Source organism: Mesocricetus auratus, unplaced genomic scaffold, assembly GCF_017639785.1.
Source record: "Mesocricetus auratus isolate SY011 unplaced genomic scaffold, BCM_Maur_2.0 Super-Scaffold_100011, whole genome shotgun sequence".
Taxonomy (NCBI): domain Eukaryota; kingdom Metazoa; phylum Chordata; class Mammalia; order Rodentia; family Cricetidae; genus Mesocricetus; species Mesocricetus auratus.
Genome location: NW_024429195.1, coordinates 80,258,315 through 80,270,143, shown reverse-complemented (window position 1 = coordinate 80,270,143; position 11,829 = coordinate 80,258,315).

The following is an 11,829-nucleotide window of genomic DNA, read 5'->3' as shown; positions in this document are numbered from 1 at the left end:
AAGTCATGGACACATGTAGAATTAAGAAGACATTTTGTGGGAACCTATTCTCTCTAAGTTCTAACTCATGTCATCAGGCTTGGAGGCGAGTGCCTTTACCAACTGAGCCCTCTGGCTGGCACAAAGTCCTTACAGATTGATAATTTACATCTCATCAGAATTCTAGGTCTGAAGCATGGACTGTGCTAGGGGAGTGCATCGTGGCAATGAAGGAATGGAATAAAGACTGGAGGACCTGAGGCAGCCTTGTTTCCTCCTCTGCTGATTCCTTCCTGCATGGCCTTGCTTCCCTTACCAATCCTTTCCAAGCTTCCATGCAGACTCAGTAATAACGGCAGGTGACAGGATAGATGGAGAGATGGAGTGATAATCCATATAAAAGGTAAGGCACAGGGCCGGGTCCCCTGTGAGAATCTAATATTCATTTGAGGCTTGAAAATCTTACCAAATCTTTATGCTATCGTTGTTTTTGAAAAGCATAAAACTGTTTAAATAAAGCACACATTCACAAAGATGAAATATTAAGAGAAAAAGAATAAATTGAGAACAGGGAGATGCAGAATGCAGTAATATTAATAAGTCCATTCTTATAAAGTTAGTCCTTGGTTTCCAGGACATAAAAATGCCCATCTTAAAAGAAATGGGCCAGCAAATTTTAACTGATGCTGGGAAGCCTGGCTAATAGGATCAACCACACAGCATCTCTTTTCTTCACCTTGTTTTCTTGTTATTGCTTACTTTTATTAAAAACATTAAGATTGTTTTTAATTTAAACAAAAATCTATTTAAAAATAGAAAAAATTAGTTAGCCCTACATAATAAAAATAAAAGACACTTATTAACAAATAACATGGGCTAAGAAATTATAGCCTCAGAAGATTCTGTGTTTTTCCCATACCTGTATTAAAGAGCACCAGGCCCACACTAAATAGGGGAGACTTTTAAGATGTAGTCCAAATGGTCATGTTAAGCTGTGCATTTTTAGTCTTCTCTGTTTTCTCTCCCCTGTACTCAAAGCCTCCATCTGTCGGGCACAGAGGGGATTGTTTACCCTCTCTGTATGAACAGATAATCCCTTCTCTCAGGTCTATGTCTTTAAAAAGATATTACATTTGCGTATGGCTGAACTACTTTTATGACTTCATTTCCAGTATTTGAATGTCTAGGTTCTGAGGGCTATATCTACCCTGGAAGCAAACAGTGGCATCCTTAAAAAAAAACTGTTTAATTAAGTTCAGTCACATATGGTACGGAGTCATATGGCATAAGATCATTCTGAATACATCTTTGTATTCTTCCAAATCCTTTAAAGTCATCCCTCTTATTGAAGAATTAATTGCAAAAGAAATATACTCATGTATGGTAAATGTTTATCCAGTAGGACTTCCCTTCATAAAAAATGTTTGTGGTTTCCAGGACATAAAAATGTCCATCTTAAAAGAAATGAGCCAGCAAATTTTAATTGATGCTGGGAGGTCTGGCTGATATAACCAGCCACACGGCATCTCTTTTCTTCACCTTGTTTTCTAGTTATTGTTTATTTTTACACTTAAGTGTTTATTTGTTTAATTAAAAATATTTGCACCGCCGGGCGGTGGTGGCACACGCCTTTAATCTCAGCACACGGGAGGCAGAGGCAGGCAGGTCTCTGTGAGTTCGAGGCTGGGCTGGACCGACAGCCTCCAAAACAATACAGAGAAACCCTGTCTCGTAAAAACAATATATATGTATATATATATGTGTGTATATATATTTATATTTGCACCATTTACTCTTCTCTTTCCTCCCTCTAAGCCTCCCATATATGTCCTTTGCTTGCTCTCAAATTCATGGTCTCTTTTCTTTTTATATATATGATATATATAGAGAGAGACATATATATATGTGCATATATATATATTCTTAAATTATAAATGCTACCTGCTCAGTCTGTACAGTGTTTCTTGTATGTATAGGACTTCTGGGCCAAGCACACATTGAAGAGTCACTAGCACTCCTCAGTTCTTTGTCTAGGGGCAGGGCCCTGGGGGACTTCCCCTTTCCATGTTAGCATGTCTAGTGGTCTGTTCTTTGTTTAGCTCCTGTTTAAGTCGACATGTTTTTGAGATTTCATGGGTATAGCTTTTCTGATATTTGTAACAGACACAATAATCTCACAAAACTTCCTATTTATCTGGCTCTTGTCATTTTTTCCTGTGTCTTCTACAATGTTCTCAAACCTGTGCTGGAGTGTACTGTAAAGGTATACATTTGGGGTTGGGTACTACATAATCATGTCATGCCTGCATTTTTGACCAGTTGTGTTTTTCTGTAATGATCTCCTGTTGCAAAGAGAAGTTTCTTTGATGAGGGGTGAGACCCACACTTATCTGCGGGTGTTAGAATAAATATGTAGAATAAAGTTAGGAGTTAGGATGACTTAGTAATGCGGCAGCTCTATGTTCTCCTCCAAGACTCATGACCTTTTATAGTTCCAGGAAGTTGGCTAGGTTTCAGTATCAAGCCCGATTTCCCTCTTGTGGAAAAAACATTAAGTCTAATCATGGAACTGTTGGTTACCTCCAAGATACATATGCCACTGTTATACTCTCAGAGTAATTATGCCATAGCGATTATTGTAGTTCAGAGGCTTTGTAGATGGGCAGAAACATTGCTTTCTTTTTTCCCTTGGAAGATTGCATGCCACTTTCTGGTACCATGAAAGCTATTTTCTAGAGAGGAGGTTTTCATACCAGATGCCCCAGGTTCTGTGCACAAAGGGCATGGAGTCTTCAGCTATAGGGACTCATCTTCCACCTCTAGGAAGCAACTAAGGGCAATGACGACAGCCTAAAATGCTTTTGGAGTCTCTTGAGAAACCCCGACCAACAACTCAAAATGTGGATTCCTATGCCTGGTGTCCGGACTTTTCTTGCATTATCTATGGGTCATGTGAGAAGAAATGCCAGCCTAGGTGGGAAATTTTCACTTAAACTATATATTATATTTTGCATCCAGATTTATGCATAATTTTGAGTAAAATCAATAATAATATGATTCCCTGTGACTTTTCCAGTATTAGTTCAATAGATATTCTCATATGTGTTATGTATCCCCTCGAGATAAACTGACTTAGCAAAAAGTAATGTTTACACTATTTTTCTTCAGTGGGTTCTACTCATCAAGGCCAAACATATATTTTAGGAATACATTTATTTGGCTCCTACAGTGGCTACCTCTCAATTTTATGGGAAGTATTAGTCTATTTCTGTTGATTAACTGGTAGGCAATTTATTTATTATCTCAATTTTTAAAGATAACTCTTTAGGTTGGCTATGATGTTCATTTCTTTTCACACAAAAGTGGGATACTCAGGTCAGTGAAATAACTTGCCTATGATACTGAGCTAATAGAACTCAATATATCTTTCTGGGCCCATAGTTTGTGTTTCTATGGAACAAAAATACCCTTCGAGAAATATGCATTGGGTTCTGGACTATAGGCTGTTATCCTTTGCTTTATGTCTAATATCCACTTATGAGTGAGTACATACTGTGTTTGTCTTTCTGTATCTGGGTTACCTCAGAGGACCCCCTGAGAAAGGGAAATAGACAAGATCTCCTGAGTAAATTGGAAGCATTGGAGGAGTGGGGAGAGTAATAGGAAAGTGGAAATGGGAGATGGGGATGGGGGAGAAGAACATGAGGTATCAGGAAGGCCAAGTGGGGGAAAGAACAGAGAGGGAGAGCAAGGAAAGGGATACCTTGATAGAGGGAGCCATTATGGGGTTAGCATGAAATCTGGTACTAGGGAAATTTCCAAGAATCCACAAGGATGACCCCAGCTAAGAATCTAAGCAATAGTGGAGATAGTGCCTTAACTTCCCTTCTCCTATAATCAGATTGATGACTAGCTTAATTGTCATCACAGAACCTTCATCCAGTAACTAATGGAAGCAGATGCAGAGATCCACAGCTAAGCACTGGACTGAACCCTTGGAATCCAGTTGTACAGAGGGAGGAGCCATTATATGAGCAAAAGGGTCAAGACCAGACTGGGGAAACCCACAGAAACATCTGACCCAAGCAAGTGGGAGCTCACTGACTCCAGACTGACAACTGGGAAATCTGCATAAGACAGAACTAGGTCCCCTAAATGTGGATGACAATTGTGGAACTTGGGCAGTTTATGGGGCCACTGGTAGTGGAACCAGTATTTATCCCTAGTGCAGGAACTGGCTTTTTGGAGCCCATTCCTATGGAAGGATACCTTGCTCAACCTAGCTACAGGGGTAAGGCCTTGGTCCTGTTCCAAATGATGTGACAGATTTCCATGATTCCCTATGGGAGGACTCACTCACCCTCTCTGAGGAGTGGATGGGGATAGGGTGGGAAGATAATGGGGAGAGTGGGAAGATGGAAGAGAGAAGGATCTGGAATTGTTATATAAGACAAGATAGTTTTAAAACTATAACTAATAATAAGAAGAAGAAGAAATAAGACATGGAACATGTAAGAAAACTAGAGCTTAACAGTTTTGCCTAAAGCTGCATGGTTTAAACCAAACCAAACCAAACCAAACCACCATCAAAGCCTAGATTTATACTTCTTTGCTAGGTGAGGTTTTTAAATCCTGTTTCTAATTAATCTGCCTTATCTCAAATTCACAGTAATATAAAGTTTATACTTTTGGTTTGGGGCTTGGGTTACAATCTATGCTCTGGGATATTTGATGCATTTGTCACCAGTACTTGGTAAAAAAAAAAAAACAGAAAAACATAGTCACCTCTTAAATTTTTTCTCTTTATCCCATACTATGTGCTCTTCGAAGAAATGAAGTGGCGTCTTTGCTTTTGACAGTCCCTCAAGTAAAGAGCTATGATAGAGTTTATATGTTTGGAATCATCTTTAGGCATAAATACTTGTTTAAAGATGTTGCGTTTAGGCCATTCTAGGTAGATTTCTAGAAGGAAAGGGAACAAACATTAATGACATGGAGGAGTAGGGATTGAAACTGAGAAAGGAAGTTAAAAATACATTGTATCCAAATAAAAGATACATTACATTTAAGGCTTTGAACCAAGCCACCAAAGGCAGCATATTTTGTTACAAACCTAATAGTATTGCTGATCATAATCTTACCTTAACAAAAATTAGAGGGTTTTGCCTCAGTTTTCTTTTTTCAAATAATTCTGGGCATTCCTAGGTGATGACTGTCCTTACAAGCTGAGATGGACTATGCTGAAGTTTCCAGGAGTTGTTGGAGTGAGAACCATCCCTGCTTCTAAGCATCCCCTGGTAAAATAACAGACACAGGGACTGGAAGTGTACAGAGCAGATAACCTCAGGGATGCCTGGAGTGGGTAATTCCCATCTTCTCAGGGAGCATCAGGTCCTCAGTGGAGGAATCCTTTTAGGTTGACCTTAGCTAACTCCTCGAGCAGGCCAGGAATTGGGAGTTATACCTGTTATGGGATTAGAACATTCAAGTCCAAAAGGTCCTGGTGGCTGAATGCTTCCTTTGGTGATATGATCCACTGGAGATATGAGACACAAAGACAGGAATTATGATATTTATTTTTGCATTCCTTGTCCTATTTTCCTAGATATTGTCCTTGTTCATACATTAAAAATTGACCCTGGGAGCTTTGAATAGTGTCTGGCCATATCTCAGGAGAGTTTAATTTAATGGAAAATGGGTATCACCTGTGAGATGGGAGTCTTAGAATCTCCCCCCAACAAATTCTAATTGGCAGCTGATGATGAGAGCAACTGCCCTAAAGTATGTCTTTCTTCCTGATAGAGCACACATTCATTTTCTTTTCCTCACTTTCAGACAATGAGTCATAGCCACTTTTTCCAACAAAGCACAGGAGACCCACTTTGCCCTTTATAGTTGGAAGGAGAAGACAGAAGCATTTTTAAAAATTATCTATTGTCTAAGGATAACTACTTGTATGCTGTTAAGCTCATTATAAATTTTGCTAACAAAAAGATGTATTTTATACTCGTGAAATAATTTCTTGTTAATGTAATATTAAACATAATATAATAAATATTAAAACATTTTAATGTCTTAGAAAAGATTTAAACAATTCAAATCATAAGGCACTGAGCAAAACTGGGGCTTACTTCCCCCTCATACTTATAGCTAATATAAATTATAACAGTGATTACAATGAAAATATTTGTGAATACATTAGGGTATGTACAACATGTAGACATTTGTTAATGACTTGTCTTTTTGATTCTTTATGTTCTAATTTTTACTTAATTTCAAATACATTGACTACTAAGATTTATCTTAATATTCAATGGTTCCCTCATAGAGGCCCAGAGAATTTAATTAAGATTTTGTGATAGACAAGCAGAGTAAGAGTCATCAAGATAGTAACTGTGATGGGAATCATGATTTCCATAATAAACAAGTGTCATCCAAACTGGGTTAAATAGAATTTTTATTAATAAACTTCCTTTTGTTATATTAGGATAACCTAATGGAGGCTGTACCATTGTAAGTCATTTTGTAATATAAATCACCATACATATTTGTATAAATTTGAATACACATTTTACCATAGTATCCACTATAATATATTTTTGTTTCTTTTAACATATATTTAGTCATACAGCCCAACTTGACAGTGTTCTGTTTCTATGGGGAATGTTAGGGTGGCAGTGTCTTGTGAACACACAGCCTATGACTGTTTTTTCTTTCCAGATGTTTAGTAGGATAACATAACTTCTAAAGGACTAGAATTTTAGTGTTTAATAACCATAAACATTGTTTGAATATAAAGAAAGACATAATTTTGAAATAATAAGTAACACTTTTGGAGAGCGTGAAACATCACAATCTATGAAAACAGTGTTTCACAGACCAAATTTTTCAAGTACTTTACTACTATTATTTTAAAGATGCTGTATGGTTTTAGCAATGTGGAAACCACAACTGAGCTATGATTCTAAGAGTTTCTGTTTTAAAAGTTAAGACTACCTTGGAGTCAGGAATAATGCTTTATATCACATCTGAAAGAAAAGAGATTCCGGTCAAGCACAAATACAATCTAGAGTGTGCTCAGTCTCTCCGTGCGTGGAGCAGGTGGATCTCAGAGCTGGGTTCCGGTGCTGAATTTGTAGCATCCATGAGAAGGTCAACAATAGGGTCCTTTGTAGGTTGCATGAAGTGGAGGTTGGAAAGTCTGTGATTCATGGGCTCTATGAACCAGCTGAAGCCAAAAGTAGAAACTGTAAGAGAAAAAGAGATGCACCTAGTCTTGAAAAAGTATCCCTCTTCTGACTTTCATTTTCAAGTGTTCTTGGAAGAACTTTCCAAAGTAATTATCCAGGATTCGGTTAAATAAATGTGCATGCACTGAGTCAGTAGGACACAATGATGGGGGAGGGCATTTTCTGAAAAGGACTTAAAAAGGAAGCTACATGATCATAAAAAGAAAGAGTTCAGTAGCCGTGTTTTTAATTCTGAGTTGGTTCTGTTAATCTTGAATCCTGTGGTGGCAGGAGAGTAGCTTCTGCAGCCCCATGCCTCACTCGGATGGAGTCTTTGCCAAATACACATTAAATAAATCAGTATATAATTTTGAAGCCAGGAAGGCCCTTAGTGGTAATTTAGTCTTACCTGATGGATTTTAAAGGCAGGGAAAAAAAGATACTCAGAGAGGAAAATCACCAGCCAATGGTCACTCTAGCCTCAAGATCAAAGCCTTGGCTCTGACCCAGATTTCCGCACACGTGTTACAAAGCGCTTTCCAGCCTACCTTCAGAAGGTAAATAGAGAAACCTGCCAGAGAGTTTTCAAATTACCCATGGAGAGTGGTCCGAATGGCAGGTGCAGCCACCAGACATGGCTGCTGGATCAGTTCAGTTGTATTTACCTTTCAGTCTGTTTGCTTTCTGAACAAGAGGGCCAGGCCAGCTCCATTAGGTGAGTGCTAGCCCACTAAAGCAGAATCTAGATGAATGAAGTGGTCTCTTAGTGTTGCATGCTGTCATGGAGTGGGGGAAGAGGAAGCTGGGAATGAGACAGGGAGGACTCTGAAGAGTGACCAGTGAGATTCTTTTTGAAACAACAGCTACCGTCTCAAGGTACCCTAACACCATTGTGACTCTTAACACAAAGTACTTTTATAACATCAACAAGTATGTTTTGAGAGTGTAGGTGAACAAAAAATATATTAGACATTTACATTTCTTTTCCTGATAGTTGGTCTGAATGTCTTTTCACAGAAACGGAAGGATATGAGAGATTGCAATCTGCCAGGAGCTCTTTATTATATCAACCACTCATTCCTTCTTAAAATCACTCAACAATGTGTGTGTGTGGCATCTGCAATGTTTTAAATATTAATAATTTAGAATGCAGAGCCCTAAATCACATAATCTTGGGAGGAGATATTAAAAAAAATTCCATTTTGTGTAAATCATTTCTTGCTTCAAGATACATGCAACAATGGCTTGGCAATGGTGCAGGTTCAGAACATTTGTAAACCACTTTGGAAATCAGTATGGAGATTCCTCAAGAAAATGGGAATCAGTCTACCACAAAACCCAGCAATTCCACTCTTAGGCATATATCCAAAAGATGCAAATTCATACAACAAGGATGTCTGTCCACTATGTTCATAGCAGCATTATTTGTAATAGCCAGAACTTGGAAGCAACCTAGATGCCCCTCAACTGAAGAATGGATAGAGAAAATGTGGTACATTTACACAATGGAGTACTACTCAGCGGAAAAAAACAAAGGAATCTTGAAATTTGCAGGCAAATGGATGACACTAGAAGAAACCATCCTGAGTGAGGTAACCCAGTCACAAAAAGAGAAACATGGTATGTACTCACTCATTTATAGATTCCAGACATGAATCAGGGCAGTGCCAGCATACAATCCCACTGCCAGACAGTCTAGGAAACAGAACCTTCATCCAGCTACTGATGAAAGCAGAGGCAGATACCCACAGACAAACACTGAACTGAACTCCTGGAATCCAGTTGTCAGAAAGAGAGAACTGATGGGCAAAGGAGTTAAGAGTGTGCTGGTTTAACCCACAGAAACAGTTGACTTGAACAAGGGGGAGCTCTTGGACTCCAGATTGATGGCTGTGTGGAAAGCATGGGACTGACCCAGACCCCCTGAATGTGGGTTTCAGTGAGGAGGCCTAGGTAATCTATGGGGCCTTGGGTAGTATTTAACCCTGGCATACAAATAGACTTGGAGTGCCCATGCCACAATTTGGGAGGCTCTCTCAGCTGGGACTCTTGGGGGAAGGCCTAGGCCCTGCCCTGGATGAAATGACAGTTATTGGAGATCCACCATGGAGGGCCTCACCCTCCTTGGTGATCAGAGTGGAGATTGGGTGGGGGACTGGGGGACCTGGTGGGGAGGGTGGGGGAGAAGGGGAGGGAGAGGAGCTGGGATTGACATGTGAAACAAGATTGTTTCTAACCTAAAGAAAAAAAAGAAATAAAGCTGCTCTTACAGGCCCAGCAAGGAGGGTAGATAAGAAGGCCAACAGTGAAACAAATATCCGGTAAGAAAACAGGCAAAAGTCAGAAAGAAACCATTTGCCACAAAGGACACATGGGTGGGAATCAAGCACATGAAAACATGTCCACCATGCCTGGCCATGAGGAAAAGGTAGCTTAAGAGGACTAAGCACAGGGCTGGAGAAATATCTCAGTGGTTAAGAGCACTGGCCGCTCTTCCAAAGGACCCTCATTCAATTCCCAGCACCCACATGGCAGCTCACAACTGTCTGATTCCACAATCTGACACTGCCCACAGACACACATGCAGGCAAAATACCAATGCACACTAAATAAAAATAGATACATAATTGAGAGAGAGAGAGAGAGAGAGAGACTAAGCACTGTTGCATAATGAAGACAAAGTCTCAATCAGAAACCTCAATTCAGGTGCTGTGAGGGCTAGAGAAACTTCACCTGTGCCTGCACAGGCACAGGGATGGGGAAGGCAGGAGATGGGAGGAATATGAACGAACCATGGGTACAATAACTAAACACGAACTGCCACATGACCCTGCAAATGCACTGTGGGGCCTTTATCCCAGAGAAACAAAGACCTTCATCCTCACAAGAATTGGTTCTCATACTGAACAGGGATCTACATTATCTTAAGGGAGAATTTAATTCAAAGATGGGCAGAAGTCACACTATTAGTCTAACTTCATTCTTTAAAAACAAAAACAAAAAGCCCCACAATCTTCTCCAACTTCTAAATCATGTTGGCCTAAGGACAAGGGAGGAGGCACTGGCAACACAGATAACTGAGATGTGATTTCTAATCAAGGTGGAGAAAGGAACTGGAGACAGAGCTCCTAAACTTCCAACTGGAGACTAGATGAAGTCTCTACTTGGAAGAACTGTGGAAAGAAATCAGGAAAAGTAAGAAGGAGGCTATATTTCCAGTCACTACAACTCTATTAAGACAAACCATTATGGAATTTCCACCATGTGAAAAACACACTTATGGAAATTCTTCCACAGTTATCTAATGCTACTGTGTAATATGATAATTATAATAACAGTACTGATTATTGCTATTGTTGTTGCTACAAAGAAGTCAACATTTCCTGAGTGTTTTGTGTGCTCGGCATAAACTTCTTAATATGTAGACCTTCCTTGGAACCGACAGCAACTTGGAGAGTCAGACAGATGATCTTCAAAATGTTCACAAACTCCCTGGCTCAAGAACAAAGCAGTCTGGGCACACACCACCCAGAAATGATTGAGAAAACCAGGCTGGGCATATGAACTCAATATACGCTCTAAAGCAAGCTCATAATAACACCAACTGATATACAAGAAAACCAAGACAGGAGATATGGGTGAAGGGGATTAGCATTCAGGCTGTTCGGTTTTAGATTTTGCACATCTTTACTTCACAGACCAGACTAGCTACAGCGACTTTAAAGTAACCAGTACCAGAGTAGTGATACACCCACAAAACACAAGAGTAATTGGGTTAGGTATACAGTGGTGTTTTTATTTAATGCCATGACATTGTTTCCCTGTCTCAAGCCTCACTGCAGTTACACCTTTGCAACACTTACCAAAATGTTATTTTATTATTTTTTTTATTTAGGTTAGAAACCATCTTGTTTCATATGTCAATCCCAGCTCCCTCTCCCTCTCCTTCTCCCCTGCCCTCCCGACCAGGTCCCCAACCCCCCACCCAATCTCCATTCCGATCCCCAGGGAGGGTGAGGCCCTCCATGGTGGATTTCCAGTAACTGTCATTTCATCCAGGGCAGGGCCTAGGCCTTCCCCCAAGAGTCCCAGCTGAGAGAGCCTCCCACATTATGGCATGGGCACTCAAAGTCTATGTGTACACCATGGATAAATACTACCCAAGGCCCCATAGATTACCTAGGCCTCCTCACTGACACCCACATTCAGGGGGTCTGGGTCAGTCCCATGCTTTCCACACAGCCATCAATCTGGAGTCCAAGAGCTCCCCCTTGTTCAAGTCAACTGTTTCTGTGGGTTAAACCTGCACACTCTTAACTCCTTTGCCCATCAGTTCTCTCTTTCTGACACTGGATTCCAGGAGTTCAGTTCAGTGTTTGTCTGTGGGTATCTGCCTCTGCTTTCATCAGTAGCTGGATGAAGGTGGGATTGTATGCTGGCACTGCCCTGACTCATGTCTGGAATCTATAAATGAGTGAGTACATACCATGTTTCTCTTTTTGTGACTGGGTTACCTCACTCAGGATGGTTTCTTTTAGTGCCATCCATTTACCTGCGGATTTCAAGATTCCATTGTTTTTATCCACTGAGTAGTACTCCATTGTGTAAATGTACCACATTT